This window comes from Triticum urartu, chromosome 6 (assembly GCF_003073215.2).
Source record: "Triticum urartu cultivar G1812 chromosome 6, Tu2.1, whole genome shotgun sequence".
In the NCBI taxonomy this organism is placed as follows: domain Eukaryota; kingdom Viridiplantae; phylum Streptophyta; class Magnoliopsida; order Poales; family Poaceae; genus Triticum; species Triticum urartu.
Genome location: NC_053027.1, coordinates 226,488,120 through 226,505,495, shown reverse-complemented (window position 1 = coordinate 226,505,495; position 17,376 = coordinate 226,488,120).

Below are 17,376 nucleotides of genomic sequence, written 5' to 3'. Positions count from 1 at the left end.
TGATGTTAATCATAGAATTGCATCTCCTTATCACCCACAGTCTAGTGGTCAAGTAGAATTGAGTAATAGAGAACTCAAATTAATTTTGCAAAAGACTGTTAATAGATCTAGAAAGAATTGGTACAAGAAACTTGATGATGCATTAAGGGCCTATAGAACTGCATATCACTTACCTCTCGAACTAGAACATAAGGCATATTGGGCTATTAAAGAGCTCAACTATGATTTCAAACTTGCCGGTGTGAAAAGGTTATTTGACATTAGCTCACTTGATGAATGGAGAACCCAAGCCTATGAGAATGCCAAATTGTTTAAAGAAAAAGTTAAAAGATGGAATGATAAAAGGATACAAAAGCGTGAGTTTAATGTAGGTGATTATGTATTGTTATACAACTCTTGCTTAAGATTTTTTGCAAGAAAACTTCTCTCTAAATGGGAAGGTCCTTACATTATCAAGGAGGTCTATCGTTCCGGCGCCATAAAAATCTACAACTTCAAAGGCACAAATCCGAAGGTGGTGAACGGTCAAAGAATCAAACATTATATCTCAGGTAATCCTATAAATGTTGAAACCAATGTTATTGAAACCGTAACCCCAGAGGAATACATAAGGGACACTTTCCAGAACGTTTCGGACTCCGAAAAGGAAGAGGTACGTGGTACGGTAAGTAAACCGACTCCAAAACAGTTCTAATGGCAATTTTTCTCCATTTTGGAATATTTAGAAAAATAGAAAAATAAGAAGTAGTCTGGGAAGGACACGAGGGCTCCACAAGGGTGGAGGGCGCGCCCTACCCCCTTGGGCGCGCCCCCTACCTTCTGGGCACCTCGTGTGCTCTCTGGACTCCGTTTTCTTGTACGATACGTATTTTTGTCGGTGAAAATTCATTATATAATCTCCCGGAGATTTTGAGTCCTGTATCACGCAATTGTCCTCTGTTCTTATTTCGAGTTGTTTTCTGTCAGGGTTGTCAAGGCCAGGCATCATGTCGTCCCCCTCCTCCAACAATGGTGACAACGATGCTTGGTTAATGAAGATAGGGCTGAAGAGGGAAGAACCCGTGGAGATCAACAAGGATGAAGGGAGAAAGAAGGCCATGGAGGACCAAGTTCCAGCAACAGAAGACATCCTTCAACTTGATCACAATCTTCTTACCCCGACTGAGATCGAAGCTTTCAAGATGATTGAGTTAGCTTGTATACAAAACAAGTATCTCACACGTGAAAATATTTTGTTGAAGGAGCATATAGTTGCACTCAAGGGCAGTATCCGCAAGTTGGAGGATCTCTTACGCTCGATGTGCGACTACCCATCATCACCACTATCTTCTTCACCAACAAAGGAGACATAATCACATGGGTATGGGCACTCCCCTTGGCAACTGCCAAGCTTGGGGGAGGTGCCAGTATCGTATCACCATCACATCTCTATCTTTATCGTTTTCCTTAGTTCGATCCTTTTAGTAGTATCTTGATCTAGTAGAATAAAGTTTTTGGTATGATCTAGTTTTGAGTTTTGCTTTATGATCCCTCTATGTAATCTAGTCTGTGAGCTATATTATAAAGATTAGTGTTGAGTCAAGGGCTTGATTATCTTGCTATGATCTTGAGTGAATAAAAGAAAAAGAAAGAATAAAAAGAAATCATATGGATCTTATGGAGAGTAATGAGCTCACATATAAAGAGTATGATGAATAAAAGTTGTTGAGAGTTGACAAACATAGATTTGGTCATCGTTGCAATTATTAGGAAGTAATAAAGAAAGAGAGGTCTTCACATATAAATACACTATCTTGGACATCTTTTATGATTGTGAGCACTTATTAAAATATGACATGCTAAAGAGTTGACGTTGGACAAGGAAGACAACGTAATGGGTTATGTTTTCTTACATCTGAGATAAATTATATTATCATGGATCATCCAACATGATTGAGATTGCCTTTCCCCTCTTGCTAGCCAAATTCTTTGCACCAAGTAGAGATACTACTTATGCTTCCAAATATCCCTAAACCCAGTTTTTCCATGAGAGTCCACCATATCTACCTATGGATTGAGTAAGATCCTTCAAGTAAGTTGTCATCGGTGTAAGCAATAAAAATTACTCTGTGAATATGTATGACTTATTAGTGTGGGAGAAAATAAGCTTTATACGATCTTGTGAAATGGAAGAAATAAAAGTAACAGAATGCATAATAAAGGTCCATATCACAAGTGGAAATATAAAGTGATGTTCTTTCGCATTAAGATTTTGTGCATCCAACTATAAAAGCGCATGACAACCTCTGCTTCCCTCTGCGAAGGGCCTATCTTTTACTTTTATCTTCGACCTTATATAATAGTCATGGTGATCTTCACCTTTCCTTTTACATTTTATCCTTTGGCAAGCACAATATGTTGGAAAGATCCTGATATATATAGCTAATTGGATGTGAGTCTTCATGAACAATTATTGCTGACATTACCCATGAGTTAAAATGTTGGGAGGCAAAACTATAAGCCCCTATCTTTCTCTGTGTCCGATTAAAACTTCATACCCATAAATATTGTGTGTGTGTTAGCAATTATGAAAGACTAAAAGATGGTTGAGTATGTGGACTCTTTCCTATGTTATGATAAATTGCAATTGCCTCAATGACTGAGATTAGAGTTTGTTGCTTCTCAATGAAGTTTATGATTCATGCTAGAAATTGTGATTGAATTGTTACTTTAGCATAAGAGATCATATGACAATATATATATATATATATGTTGCTGTTCTAAGAATGATCATGATGCCCTCATGTCCGTATTTTGTTTTTATGGACACCTCTATCTCTAAACATGTGGACATATTTTTCGATTTCGGCTTTCGCTTGAGGACAAGCGAGGTCTAAGCTTGGGGGAGTTGATACATCCATTTTGCATCATGCTTTTATATCGATATTTATTGCATTATGGGCTTTTACTAAACATTATGTCACCATACTTATGCATATTCTCTCTTATTTTACAAGGTTTACATGAAGAGGGAGAATGCCCGCAGCTGGGATTCTGGGCTAGAAAAGGAGCAAATATTAGATACCTATTCTACACAGCTCCAAAAGTAATGAAACTTCACGAAAGTTATTTCCAGAATATATAAAAAATACTGAGTGCAAGAAGTACCAGAGGGGGCCCACTCACCAGCCACGAGAGTGGGGGCGTGCCATACCCCCCTGGGCGCGCCCCCTGCCTCGTGGGCCCCCTGGTGGCCCTCCGATGCCCATCTTTTGCTATATGGAGTCCTTCGTTGATGAAAAAATCATAAGCAAGCTTTCGGGACGAGACTCTGCCGCCACGAGGCGGAACCTTGGCGGAACCAATGTAGGGCTCCGGCAGAGCTGTTCTGCCGGGGACACTTCCCTTTGGGAGGGGGAAATCATCGCCATCGTCATCACCAACGCTCCTCTCATCGAGAGGGGGCCAATCTCCATCAACATCTTCACCAGCACCATCTCCTCTCAAACCCTAGTTCATCTCTTGTATCCAATTCTTGTATCTAAGTCTGGGATTGGTACCTGTAGGTTGCTATTAGTGTTGATTACTCCTCGTAGTAGATGCTAGTTGGTTTATTTGGTGGAAGATCATACGTTAAGATCCTATATGCATATTAATACCCCTCTGATTATGAGCATGAATATGCTTTGTGAGGAGTTACGTTTGTTCCTGAGGACATGGGAGAAGTCTAGCTATTAGTAGTCATGTGAATTTGGTATTCGTTCGATATTTTGATGAGATGTATGTTGTCTCTCCTCTGGTGGTGTTATGTGAACGTCGACTACATGACACTTCACCATTATTTGGGCCTAGAGGAAGGCATTGGTAAGTAATAAGTAGATGATGGGTTGCTAGAGTGACATAAGCTTAAACCCTAGTTTATGTGTTGCTTCGTAAGGGGCTGATTTGGATCCATATGTTTCATGCTATGGTTAGGTTTAATTTAATACTTGTTTTGTAGTTACGGATGCTTGCAACAGGAGTTAATCATAAGTGGGATGCTTGTCCAAGTAAGGATAGCACCCATGCACCGGTCCACCCACATATCAAATTATCAAAGTACCGAATGTGAATCATATGAACGTGATGAAAACTAGCTTGACGATAATTCCCATGTGTCCTCGGGAGCGCTTTCTTCTATATAAGAGTTTGTCTAGGCTTGTCCTTTGCTAGAAAAAGGCTTGTCCTTTGCCAGCACTTTTTTTTACTTTTGTTACTTGTTGCTCGTTACAAATTATCTTATCACAAAACTATCTGTTACCTATAATTTCAGTGCTTGCAGAGAATACCTTGCTGAAAACCGCTTATCATTTCCTTCTGCTCCTCGTTGGGTTCGACACTCTTACTTATTGAAAGGACTATAATAGATCCCCTATACTTGTGGGTCATCAGGGCCCCGACACCGGCTCAATTGAGTACGGATACCGGGTCCTCTTTGGTGGAATCCACGTCTTCATTAGCCGGTTCGGCGAGCCAGGCCCTGAGCCAGACATCTGCACCGACCTCATCGAGACGGCTCAGTGTGCGAGACCCACCCAGACTCAAGCCACCATGAGGCATGCCTTCGTGGGTTGCATCCATGGAGGGAGTTTTCTGAAGGATCTGTGGATGGCGGCGAGACGGCTGTCCACTCTGATGGCGAGTCGTCCACAGGTGAGATGGATTCATTCTATCAACTACAGGATGGCAGGCTCAGGGGCTATTCTGACGGCAGCAGTACTCCAGACCCCTTTGAGCCGCTGAACAGAGCCGGAATCTTCATGGCTGGTACGCAGCCCATTCAAAACTCTACGGCTGCAGCAGCGATAACCACCGGATCGGCAGCGGCCGGGTTAGGAGACCCCGCGCACCCACCGGCTCAGGTGCTAATGGATCTCATGGATAGGATGACGACCCTATTGACCACCGTGGTTGAACCGGCGGACAAAGCTCAGCATGATGCGGAGGTGGCACGGTTACGTGGGGAGGTAGCTCAAGCCAAGGAAAACTTGGCGGTGGAGGACGTCCGGATGGCTGCAGAATGGGCGGCTTTGGACGCTCGGGCTCGGCAGCTTCAATTAGAGGCTTTTCAGCTTTCGATGAATTTGAACGCGTCAAACGAGGTCATGAGGAGAAGGCACCAGAAAACTCAATCACGTCTGCCCCTGACTTATAATCCTAGGAATCTTTTCCACACACCCGGGGCTGGTCCCAGTAACCTGCCGGAGGCGAACCGGTTCACAACACCCAGGGCTGGGGGGCGGCTCAGCCACGAGCTATGGAACCCCCTCGGGTGAATACGACTCCGCCTCGTTATAAACGAACACCGCCGGGTCATTTTTCTAACCCTTTGGAGAATTTGATTGTTGCATCGGCATGTCTGGCGGCTCTCCCAACGGAAGGCGATTCCCCGACAGCGATCAAAACACGAAGGCTCGGAGATCTTCTTCAGACAGCTCTGGCACATCAGGAGTCATGCTCTTATAGTCGAGACAGGATTCATTCAACCCCTAGCCCAAGCCGGAGCCCAAGCTATAGCAGGCATATGGATTCAGCGGCCATGTCAAGCAATGCTCAGCGCCATAACCAGCCACGCAGGTATGACCCAGTGCATGATGGAGCTCTTAACTTGGTAGACCAGGAGAGGATCCGCCAAGAGGCTGAGCGGGTGGTTCAACAGGCTGCTGAGCAGGCGGCTCACCAGGCTTTTCCGGTTTATCCAGCGGCCTCTGTTGAAGCAGGTGTGGCCACAAGGACAGGAGGCATCCCTTGTCTGGTGCCGGCTCTTCGTAATGAGCGTTTGCCAAAGGACTTTAAGGGGCCTCACAAGGTGCCTAATTACACAGCTGACTTACAGCCCGGGGCATGGATTGAAAGTTACGAGATGGCCATGGAATTGTCGGAGGTCAGTGATGCGGCAATGGCCAAGTACTTCACTATGATGATGGATGGAACAACTCACACTTGGTTAAAGGGGTTGCCACCCAATTCCATCGGCTCGTGGGCGGAGTTAAAAGCCCGGTTCATTCAGAACTTCAAAGATACATGCAAACAGCCCATGTCGATTGTGGATTTGACTACTGCAAGCAAGAGGAAGGTGAATCCACGACCCATTGGGTGCGCCGGGTGAAGGAAATAATACATTCATCTAATAAGATGGACGCCGGCTCCGCGGTCATAATGTTGGAGAAAAATTGCCGTTTTGAACCTCTGAAACAGAAGTTGGGGCGGCTCAAGCATGATTGTAATGACATGGGCCAGCTGATGGCGGCTCTGGTCAAATACGCCGACTCTTATAGTACCAAGGAACCCATGTCTGAAGAAGAGAAGACAGTGAAGGGAAAGAAGAATGACAATGGCAAGGGTCACCAACATAACCCGGAAAATCAAGGAGGTATCAATAAACGTAAGGCTGACGGTAGTCTGGAGTTTGTGGCTAACACCAACGCATAGGGCAGCAATCAATGGTGTAAGGGGAGACCACCTCCTCGGTCAGGCAGGTCAGGTCCCACCCTCGAATAGTTGCTAAATGAACCCTGTCCGAGACACGGCACCCGAGAAAAGCCAGCCACCCATTTATGGAAAGACTGTAGGATCATGAAGGCGTTCAAGAATTGAAACATGTTCGACGATAATCATGGACCTACTAGTGGCTCAGGCGGTGGCGGTGGCGGTTTCCACGGCCCGGTCGGCGCCTCAAGTGGTGGCGGTTTTCATGGCCCAGGCTGTGGCTCAAGTGGTGGAGGTTTCCATAGCCAGGGCCCTCAAGGCAATCAAGGCGGCTATAATCAGCAATCTGGCCAAGGTAATCAACAGCAGCAGCAATCCGGGTATCAAAGTAACCCAAAGCAGCTAAACAGTGGGCAGTACCACGTGTTCACCACCGGTTTATGCAAAAGGGACCAGAAACTTCATAAGAGAGCTGTGAATGCTATTGAGCCGGTGGTTCCACGTTATTTAAGATGGTTTGAGCAGCCTATTGTGTGGAGTAGGGAAGATCACCCTCCCCGGGTTGATAATCTGGGTCATCTGGTGTTGGTGGTGGCGCCTTAGGATGGTGGATATAAATTCACTAAAGTACTCATGGATGGAGGCACTAGCATCAACATCCTCTATTATGAGACGTTCCATCACATGGGGTTAACTGACAAAAGTCTTAGGACGTCCAACACTGTTTTCCATGGAGTAGTGCCTAGTAAGTCGGCATATCCAGTTGGTAAGATTGAACTGGAAGTCGCCTTTGGAGATGAGCATGATTCTAGGGCTGAGAAGTTAACTTTTGAAGTGGTCAAAATCAAAAGCCCATATCACGCTCTGTTTGGACGGCCGGCTTATGCTAAGTTCATGGCGCGGTCGTGTTATGTTTATGTGCAACTTAAAATGCCGGGTTATAAGGGCACCATCACTGTGCATGGGAGCCGGAAGATAGCATTGGAATGTGATGAAGGTGATGCTGCTTACGCTGAATCTGTTTGTGCAACCGAGGAATTGAAGTTTTACAAGGATAATGTTGACCCGACGGACATGACATCTTTGAAGAAGCCAACTACTGAGCATGAGCCGGCGTTGAAATTTAAGTCAGCTGACGATACCAAGATGATTGACTTTGTGCCTGGTGACTCATCCAAACAATTCATTATCAGTGCAAACTTAGATCCCAAATAGGAAAGCGCGCTCATCGAGTTCATCTGTGAGAACCGGGACATCTTTGCATGGAAACCTTCTGACATGCCGGGTGTACCGAGGGAACTCGCTGAGCACATTCTCAATATTGATCCAAAGTTTAAGCCGGCCAGGCAGTTTGTTTGGCGGTTCAATGAGGAAAGGCGCAAGGCTATTGGAGAAGAGGTGGCCTGGCTCTTAGCGGCTGGGTTTATTGTTGAAGTTTTTCACCCAGAGTGGTTGGCTAACCCGGTGCTGGTGCTAAAAAAGAACGACACTTGGCGTATGTGTGTGGATTACACAGATTTAAACAAGGCTTGTCTGGCTGATCCTTTTGCTCTCCCTTGTATTTATCAAATCATTGATGCTACGACGGGTTGTGAGAGTCTAAGATTTTTGGATGCTTATTCTGGCTATCATCAGATCAAAATGGCAGTTAGGGACTAGGAGAAGACGGCTTTCATTACTCCATTTGGAGCCTTCTGTTATGTGTCTATGCCTTTTAGGCTTAAGAGTGCCCAGGCGACTTATTAGCGATGTGTGCAGAACTGCCTTCATAATCAGATTGGGTGTAATGTTCATGCTTACGTAGATGATATAGTGGTGAAGTCCAGAGAGAAGGAAACCTTGGTAGATGATCTGAAGGAAACCTTGGATAACCTCCGGGTCTACAAGATGATGCTCAACCCGGCCAAGTGCGTTTTTGGTGTCCCAGCTGGCAAGCTTTTGGGTTTTTTGGTGTCTAACAGAGGCATTGAGGCCAACCTAGAGAAAATTAAGGCAATTACATCTTTGGCTAAGCCGGCGTGCATTAATGACGTTCAGCGGCTGGCGGGTCGTGTTGCAGCTTTAAGCCGGTTCATAAGCCGGTTGGTGAGAAGGCTATGTTGTTGTATCAAATGATGAAGAAGACAGATGATTTTGTCTGGAGTGACGCTGCTAATTCTGCCTTTGAAGATCTGAAAAGACAGCTTGCCGAACCACCGGTTCTTGCTGCTCCTGTTGAGAAGGAGCCACTGCTATTATATGTGGCTGCTAACACACGTGTTGTCAGTATGGCCATTGTTGTAGAGCACAAAGAGGCTGGCAAGGAACATCCGGTTCAACGACCGGTTTACTATGTCAGTGAGGTGCTCATTGAATCCAAGCAAAGATATCCACATTGGCAGAAGCTTGTTTATGGGGTGTTGATGGCAAGCCGGAAGCTTAAGCATTACTTTCAGGGTCATCCTATTACGGTGGTTAGCTCTGCTCCTTTAGGAGATATTATTCAAAATATAGAAGCCACAGGACGAGTCGCCAAGTAGGCCATTGAGCTTGGGTCTCATAATTTAAAATATGTGCCACATATTGCCATTAAGTCTCAAGCACTGGTGGACTTCATTAACGATTGGACGGAGTTGCAGATACCTAAAGAGAAGCCAGACAACACATATTGGACGATTCATTTCGATGGGTCCAGACGGTTGGAAGGCTCGGGGGCTGGAGTTGTTTTAACTTCTCCTCGAGGTGACAAGTTTTGTTATGTGCTGCGAATGATGTTTCCTTGTACTAACAATGCAGCAGAGTATCAGGCCTTACTCCATGGTCTTCGAATGGCTAAAGAAATGAGTTTAAGCCGGGTACGGTGCCTTGGCGACTCAGATTTGGTGGCTCGGCAGGTATCAGGCAAGTGGGACTCCAAGGACCCTCTCCCGGCGGCTTATCGCCGTGAGGTTGACGCTGTTACTGGACACTTCAAGGGTTATCAAGTGGAGCACATTGACCGCAGAAAAAATGAAGCGGTCGATGCTTTAAGCCGGTTGGGATCTCAGCGTAAGCCGGTGCCACCTAACACTTTTTTAGATGTTCTGCATAACCCTTCTGTCAAGTTGCCTAGAGAGGAAGATTTGGCCGTTCCAGACCCGGAGGCACAGTTGGTGGCGGCTCTTCATGTCATTCTAGATTGGACAGTACCGTATTTGGCTTATATGACCCGGGGTGAGTTGCCAGAGGATGAGACCTTGGCTAGACAGATAACCCATCGGTCTAAGTCAATGACGATTTCCAATGGTGAGTTGTATCACCGCAGCGTCACCAGAGCATTTCAACGTTGTGTCTCTCCTGGAGAAGGTCAAGAAATTCTTTGTGAGATCCATGAAGGAGATTGTGGCCAGCATGCCGGCTCAAAGTCTCTTGTGGCCGAAGCTTCCCGTCACGGCTTTTACTGGCTAATGGCTCATGTTGATGCGGAGGATCTGGTCAGTAGGTGTGATGGGTGTCAAAAGTTTGCACGATGAGCGCATGTACCGGCTCAAGAATTACGGATGATTCCAATTACTTAGCCATTTGCAGTTTGGGGGCTCTATATGGTTGGACCTTTCAAAAGATCCAAGGATAAAAAGACACATCTTTTGGTGGCAGTTGACAAATTCACAAAATGGGTTGAGGTAGAGCCGGTTAGTAAGTGTGATGCAGCCACGGCGGTTCAGTTCATGAAAAAGGTGATCTTTCGTTTTGGTTTTCCACACAGAATTATAACTGACAATGGTACTAATGTCCAAAGGCGCTATGGAGGAATTTTGTCAACGTGAGCATATCCGGCTTGATGTTTCATCCGTAGCTCACCCTCAATCCAATGGTCAAGCTGAGAGACCAAATCAGGAAATCTTAAAAGGTCTCAGTCCCCGGCTTATGGTTCCTTTACAACGTACGCCGGGTTGTTGGGTAGAGGAGTTACCCTCGGTACTATGGAGCATCAATACCACCCCTAACAGGTCTACGAGTTATACGCCTTTCTTCATGGTTTATGGAGCAGAAGCAGTCCTGCCTAGTGACATCCGTCATGACGCGCCCCGTGTGGAGGCTTATGTTGAAGCTGATAACGAACAAGCCCGTCAGGATGCGCTTGACTTATTAGATGAAGAGCGAGACTTAGCAGCGGCCCGCTCAGCAATTTACCAACAGGACATGCGCCATTATCACAGTCGCCAGGTTAAGTCTACAACCTTTCAAGAAGGTGACCTGGTGCTCCGGCTCATCCAGGACCAAACTGATGCGCACAAGCTATCCCCACCTTGGGAAGGACCCTTTGTGGTCAGCAAGAACTTGAACAACGGGTCATATTACCTTATCGTTGTTCGAGAGCACAAAGACTCACGTAAGTCGGAGGAAGAGACCCGTCGGCCGTGGAATATTGCTCATCTTTGGCCTTACTACACTTGAGCCACCGGCTCTCATAATGTACATACTTTGACGTTGTATATATTATGATAAGTAATAAAGCAGTACATTTGTCCTTTTCATCCTCAATGATCACATATCTTTATTTTTCTACTTATTAAACGGCCAGTTGGGGGCTGATCGTATTCGAATCTAGCTTAACCCTCGCAGTCCGGCTCATGATCGTATTCGAATCTAGCCGTTAAACCTTATGGTCACTAGGGGGCTTCCTGTTCAAACATAGGTCGTGTTCGAACCAAAGAGAACATAGTTGTCGGTACCCTTTTGATCGGCACACTGCCAAACTCACTAGGGGGCTTCCTGATCGTATTCGAATCATAGCTCAACCCCTTTTGAGTCCAACTTTGATCATATTCGAATCAGCGTCGTTAAAAAACTCTCATGGTTATTTGGGGGCTTCCTGTTCAAACATAGGTTGTATTCGAACCAAAGAGAACATAGTTGTCGGTACCCTCTTGATCGGCGCAACGCCAAAGCCACTGGGGGCTACATGATCGTATTCAAATACTAGCTTAACCCCTTTGGTCCGGTTTACTGATCGTATTCGAATCATAAGCCTCCAAATTATTCTTAATGCTTGAGTTACATCGTTTGAAACATACTATTTTGTTTTACTGGTTTTTTGTAGTCTCAAATCTAGCTTTAAGTATGGTTTCAATTTAATCTGGCTCGGTTATTTGACAATGAATTGCCAAGGTATACCAATCATCAGGCATATGGAGGTATTGACTTCTACAAAGATTGGGTTGTCAACCTTACTGTCCGGGTCACATAAGCCGGCAGTCCAGAATCAAAGAACACAGGTATAACATTGTCGTTCATAGAAGAGACTTAACTGTGTTTTTTCTTTAATCAAAGGCTTTCCAGCCTTATTTATCTTTACATCTAGCCCTGATTATTCCATTGTTATGTATTGGGTGTCTTGACCCGTCCAGCGACAAACCGCCAGGACAATTTTTCATCTTTTTGCATACAGGAACAAATTTAAACATTACATATGTGATAAAGGATATAATGCATATATTGACATGACGGATAAAACATTCATACGCAGTACCATATGCACGACGGCAAGGGCAGAAAATGCAGGTTCAAGCTAGCCTATTACAAGGCATTGGGAGCCCAAAAGGTTAAAACTGTTTTTCTCCTAAGCAGATATTCATCTAAGGCCGGTTCATTAAGTCTCGGCCGGGTTATTCGGACGGTTATGACTCCTCCCTCACCGGTTCATCTCTCTCCGCTGGGTGGAAGCTGGGCTTGGACCAATCAAAGCCATCAAGAGCAATGAACTCAGCTTCATCGTCAATTAGACCAGCCGAGTCAATTTCTGGGGCAAAGGTGTGTTGGCGAACCGGCGGGATGAGATCTGTCACTTTATATGAAGGAGTCGCCATATTTTTATTACCAACGTCAAAACCCGGCTGATACTTATCAATGTTGGTCTCCTCGCCAAGAATAGTAGCCTGAGGAAGAACTCCCCTCACACAAGCAACAAAATCATCTTGATCAAACGGAGTCCCGTCTTCCTTCAAGGGGGGTACCCCTTGGCTACGTCCGCCGGGTCTAGTTCCGGCACCCAGGCTATGGAGTGGCTTAGGGCAGTTAGGGCTCTGGCTCTTGCACAGGACCGCTTGACCTCTTGGAATCTGGTGGGTAACATAGATAGCTTCTTCAAAACGTCACTCAAGAATTTGGGTCCTTGGTTAGCTGGGGAGATAATAGGAAGCGCCCGTTGAGCCCCAGTATACAGTTGCTACACCAAGGTGTAAACCGCCTTGAGTTTTGTCACACTGTTTTGACTCAGATTGTTGCTCCGTGGAACTATGAGTATTTTAAAAAGGTTAAGCAGGCGGCTTATATTTGTGGCAAAAATAGAGTGTAAGTAACTAATGCAAATGACTCATCAAAGATTGCGGAGACCAACTGAGACACACGGTTTTTTAAGCCGGTGAGCTCCGTGGTAACCTCCTTGAGAGCCGCCTCCGCAGTCTCAGCATGCTGTATCAGCAAGGTTTTCTCATCGCCCCAGGATTTCTTCTCCGCATCAAAAATAGTCTTCAGTTTTTCAGCTTCAGAGAGGCTCAACTGGAGTTTGGAGTCAACGTTCTTTATCTCTGCCTCTTGATCTGCCAGCCGGGTCTTTGCATCAGTCAATTGAGAACCCAGTCAGTTAGGGCGGTCTACAAACATGCACATTTGTGTTAAAATTTATTTCGATAAAGGTTATAATGATTAAAGTCTCAAGTGTTTTACAAGCAACAACGCTTGGCACTTGGGGGCTAATGCATGATATTAAGAAAGCTTTTTCATGTTGAGCCGAATCACACTATTTGTTTGGACTGATTCAAGACAGTTATGAAGTCAAGTACCGGCTCATTCATGATAAATTGAGCCGACCCTTGGGGACTACAGGTGAAATTTATGCTGGACTTAAGGAAAGTCTAAGACAGAGCATCAACCTATATCACAAGTCTACATATCATTCAGGTTCATCAAAATCCGGAGACTTGGGGGCTGGTGGAGCATATGTAAGCTGGTAAAAGCCGGAGAACGTACCTCATATTTTAGTTGCAGTTGCTTGACCATCTCAATTTCTGAGTCACTGCTAGAATGCACATGACTGAGGTATCCAGATAGCACGTCACTAACATTCAGGTGAGCGTAGTGAGAGACGTCAAACCGCACCTTCTGCCTTTCTAAAGCCTCTTGCTTGGCAAAGTGCCGGGCCAATACAGTTGGGTTGCCCGGCTCAACGAATCGACTACCAGTAATTAAGACGTCATTGTCAGAAGTAGTCGGTGGGTTAGCTGAGCTAGATGGCTCAGCAGTAGACGGATTGAGAATGGTCTCATCAACTGATGGCTCAGGAGGGTCAGATTGAACGTGGACAGCAGGGTCTTCTGGTGCTTCAGATTGTTCAGGAGGAGTTGGTATTGCCGGTTGCTACCTCTTGAGCACTGCGTTGGTTTTCCCTTGAAGAGGAAAGGGTGATGCAGCAAAGTAGCATAAGTATTTCCCTCAGTTTTTGAGAACCAAGGTATCAATCCAGTAGGAGGCCATGCACGAGTCCCTCGCACCTACACAAACAAATAAAATCCTCGCAACCAACGCAATAAAGGGGTTGTCAATACCTTCATGGTCACTTACGGAAGTGAGATCTGATAGATATGATAAGATAATATTTTTTGTATTTTTATGATAAAGATGCAAAGTAAAGAAAGCAAAATAAACGGAAAAGGAAATAGCTTGTTGACGGAAGATTAATATGATGGAAAATAGGCCCGGGGGCATAGGTTTCACTAGTGGCTTCTCTCGAGAGCATAAGTATTATGGCGGGTAAACAAATTACTGTTGAGCAATTGACACAATTGAGCATAGTTATGAGAATATCTAGGTATGATCATGTATATAGGCATCCCGTCCGAGACAAGTAGACTGACTCCTGCCTGCATCTACTACTATTACTCCACACATCGACCTCTATCCAGCATGCATCTAGAGTATTAAGTTCAACAGAACAGAGTAACGCTTGAAGCAAGATGACATGATGTAGAGGGATAAACTCATGCAATATGATATAAACCCCATCTGGTGATCCTCGATGGCAACAATACGATGCATGCCTTGCTGCCCCTACTGTCACTAGGAAAGGACACCGCAAGTTTGAACCCAAAGGTAAGCACTTCTCCCATTGCAAGAATGATCAATCTAGTAGGCCAAACCAAAATGATAATTCGAAGAGACTTGCAAAGATAACCAATCAGACATAAAATAATTCAGAGAAGATTCAAATATTGTTCATAGATAAACTTGATCATAAACCCACAATTCATCGGTCTCAACAAACACACCACAAAATAAGATTACATCGAATAGATCTCCACAAGAGAGGGGGAGAACTTTGTATTGAGATCCAAAAAGAGAGAAGAAGCCATCTAGCTAATACCTATGGACCCGAAGGTCTGAGGTAAACTACGCACACTTCATCAGAGAGGCGATGGTGTTGATGTAGAAGCCCTTCGTGATCGATGCCCCCTCCGGCGGAGCTCCGGAAAGGCCCCAAGATGGGATCTCACAAATACAGGAAGTTATGACGGTGGAAATAGGGTTTTGGCTCTGTATCTGGTAGTTTGGGGGTACGTAGGTATATATAGGAGGAAGAAGTACGTCGGTGGAGCAACATGGGCCCCATGAGGGTGGAGAGCGCGCCTGGGGGGGGGGGGGGGGGGGGGGGGGGGGGGGGGGGGGGTAGGCGCGCCGCCTACCTTGTGCCCTCTTGGTTGCTTTGTTGATGTAGGGTCCAAGTCCTCTGGATCATGTTCGTTCCGAAAATCACGTTCCCGAAGGTTTCATTCCGTTTGGACTCCGTTTGATATTCTTTTTCTGCGAAACTCTAAAATATGCAAAAAACAGCAATTCTGGGATGGGCCTCCGGTTAATAGGTTAGTCCCAAAAATAATATAAAAGTGTATAATAAAGCCCAATAATTTCCAAAACAGGATATAATATAGCATGGAACAATAAAAAATTATAGATACGTTGGAGACGTATCAAGCATCCCCAAGCTTAATTGCTGCTCATCCTCGAGTAGGTAAATGATAAAAACAGAATTTTTGATGTGGAATGCTACTTGGCATAATTTCAATGTAATTCTCTTAATTGTGGTATGAATATTTAGATCCGAAAGATTCAAGACAAAAGTTCAATATTGACATAGAAATAATAATACTTCAAGCATACTAACTAAGCAATTATGTCTTCTCAAAATAACATGGCCAAAGAGAGTTATCCCTATAAAATCATATAGTCTGGCTATGCTCCATCTTCACCACACAAAGTATTTAAATCATGCACAACCCTGATGACAAGCCAAGCAATTGTTTCATACTTTTGGTTTTCTCAAACTTTTTCAATCTTCACGCAATACATGAGCGTGAGCCATGTACTTAGCACTATATGTGGGATAGAATGGTGGTTGTGGAGAAGACAAAAAGGGAGAAGATAGTCACACAACAACTAGGCGTATCAACGGGCTATGGAGATGCCCATTAATAGATATCAATGTGAGTGAGTAGGGATTGCCATGCAATGGATGCACTAGAGCTATAAGTATATGAAAGCTCAACAAACGGAACTAAGTGGGTGCGCATCCAACTCGCTTGCTCACGAAGACCTAGGCCATTTTGAGGAAGCCCATCATTGGAATATACAAGCCAAGTTCTATAATGAAAAATTCCCACTAGTATATGAAAGTGATATCATAGGAGACTCTCTATCATGAAGATCATGTTGGTACTTTGAAGCACAAGTGTGGTAAAAGGATAGTAGCATTGTCCCTTCTCTCTTTTTCTCTCATTTTTTTATTTGGGCCTTTTCTCTTTTTTATGGCCTCTTTTTTTAGTCCGGAGTCTCATCCTGACTTGTGGGGGAATCATAGTCTCCATCATCCTTTCCTCACTTGGGACAATGCTCTAAAAATGATGACCATCACACTTTTATTTACTTACAACTCAAGAATTACAACTCAATACTTAGAACAAAATATGACTCTATGTGAATGCCTCCGGCGGTGTACCAGGATATGCAATGATGCATGAGTGACATGTATGAAAGAATTATGAGCGGTGGCTTTGCCACAATTACGATGTCAACTACATGATCATGCAAGCAATATGACAATGATGGAGCGTGTCATAATAAACGGAATGGTGGAAACTTGCAGGGCAATATATCTCGGAATGGCTATGGAAATTCCATGATAGGTAGGTATGGTGGCTGTTTTGAGGAAGGTATATGGTGGGTGTATGATACCGGCGAAAGGTGCGCGGTATTAGAGAGGCTAGCAATGGTGGAAGGGTGAGAGTGCGTATAATCCATGGACTCAACATTAGTCATAAATAACCCGCATACTTATTTCAAAAATCTATTACTTATCAAAACAAGTTATTACGCGCATGCTCCTAGGGGGATAGATTGGTAGGAAAAGACCATCGCTCGTCCCCGACCGCCACTCATAAGGAAGACAATCAATAAATAAATCATGCTCCGACTTCTTCACATAACGGTTCACCATTCATGCATTCTACGGGAATCACAAACATCAACACAAGCATTTCTCAAATTCACAACTACTCAACTAGCACGACTCTAATATCACCATCTCCATGTCTTAAAACAATTATCAAGTATCAAACTTCTCATAGTATTCAACACACTAATAAGAAAAAAAATATTAATCTTGAATGCCTAACATAATTAAAGCAAATTACCACGCTGTTTTGTAGGACTCTCAAAATAATCTAAGTGAAGCGTGAGAGAACAATAGTTTCTATAAAACAAATCCACCACCGTGCCCTAAAAGATATAAGTGAAGCACTAGAGCAAAAACTATATAACTCAAAAGATATAAGTGAAGCACATAGAGTACTCTAACAATTTCCGAATCATGTGTGTCTCTCTCAAAAGGTTTGTACAGCAAGGATGATTGTGGAAAAC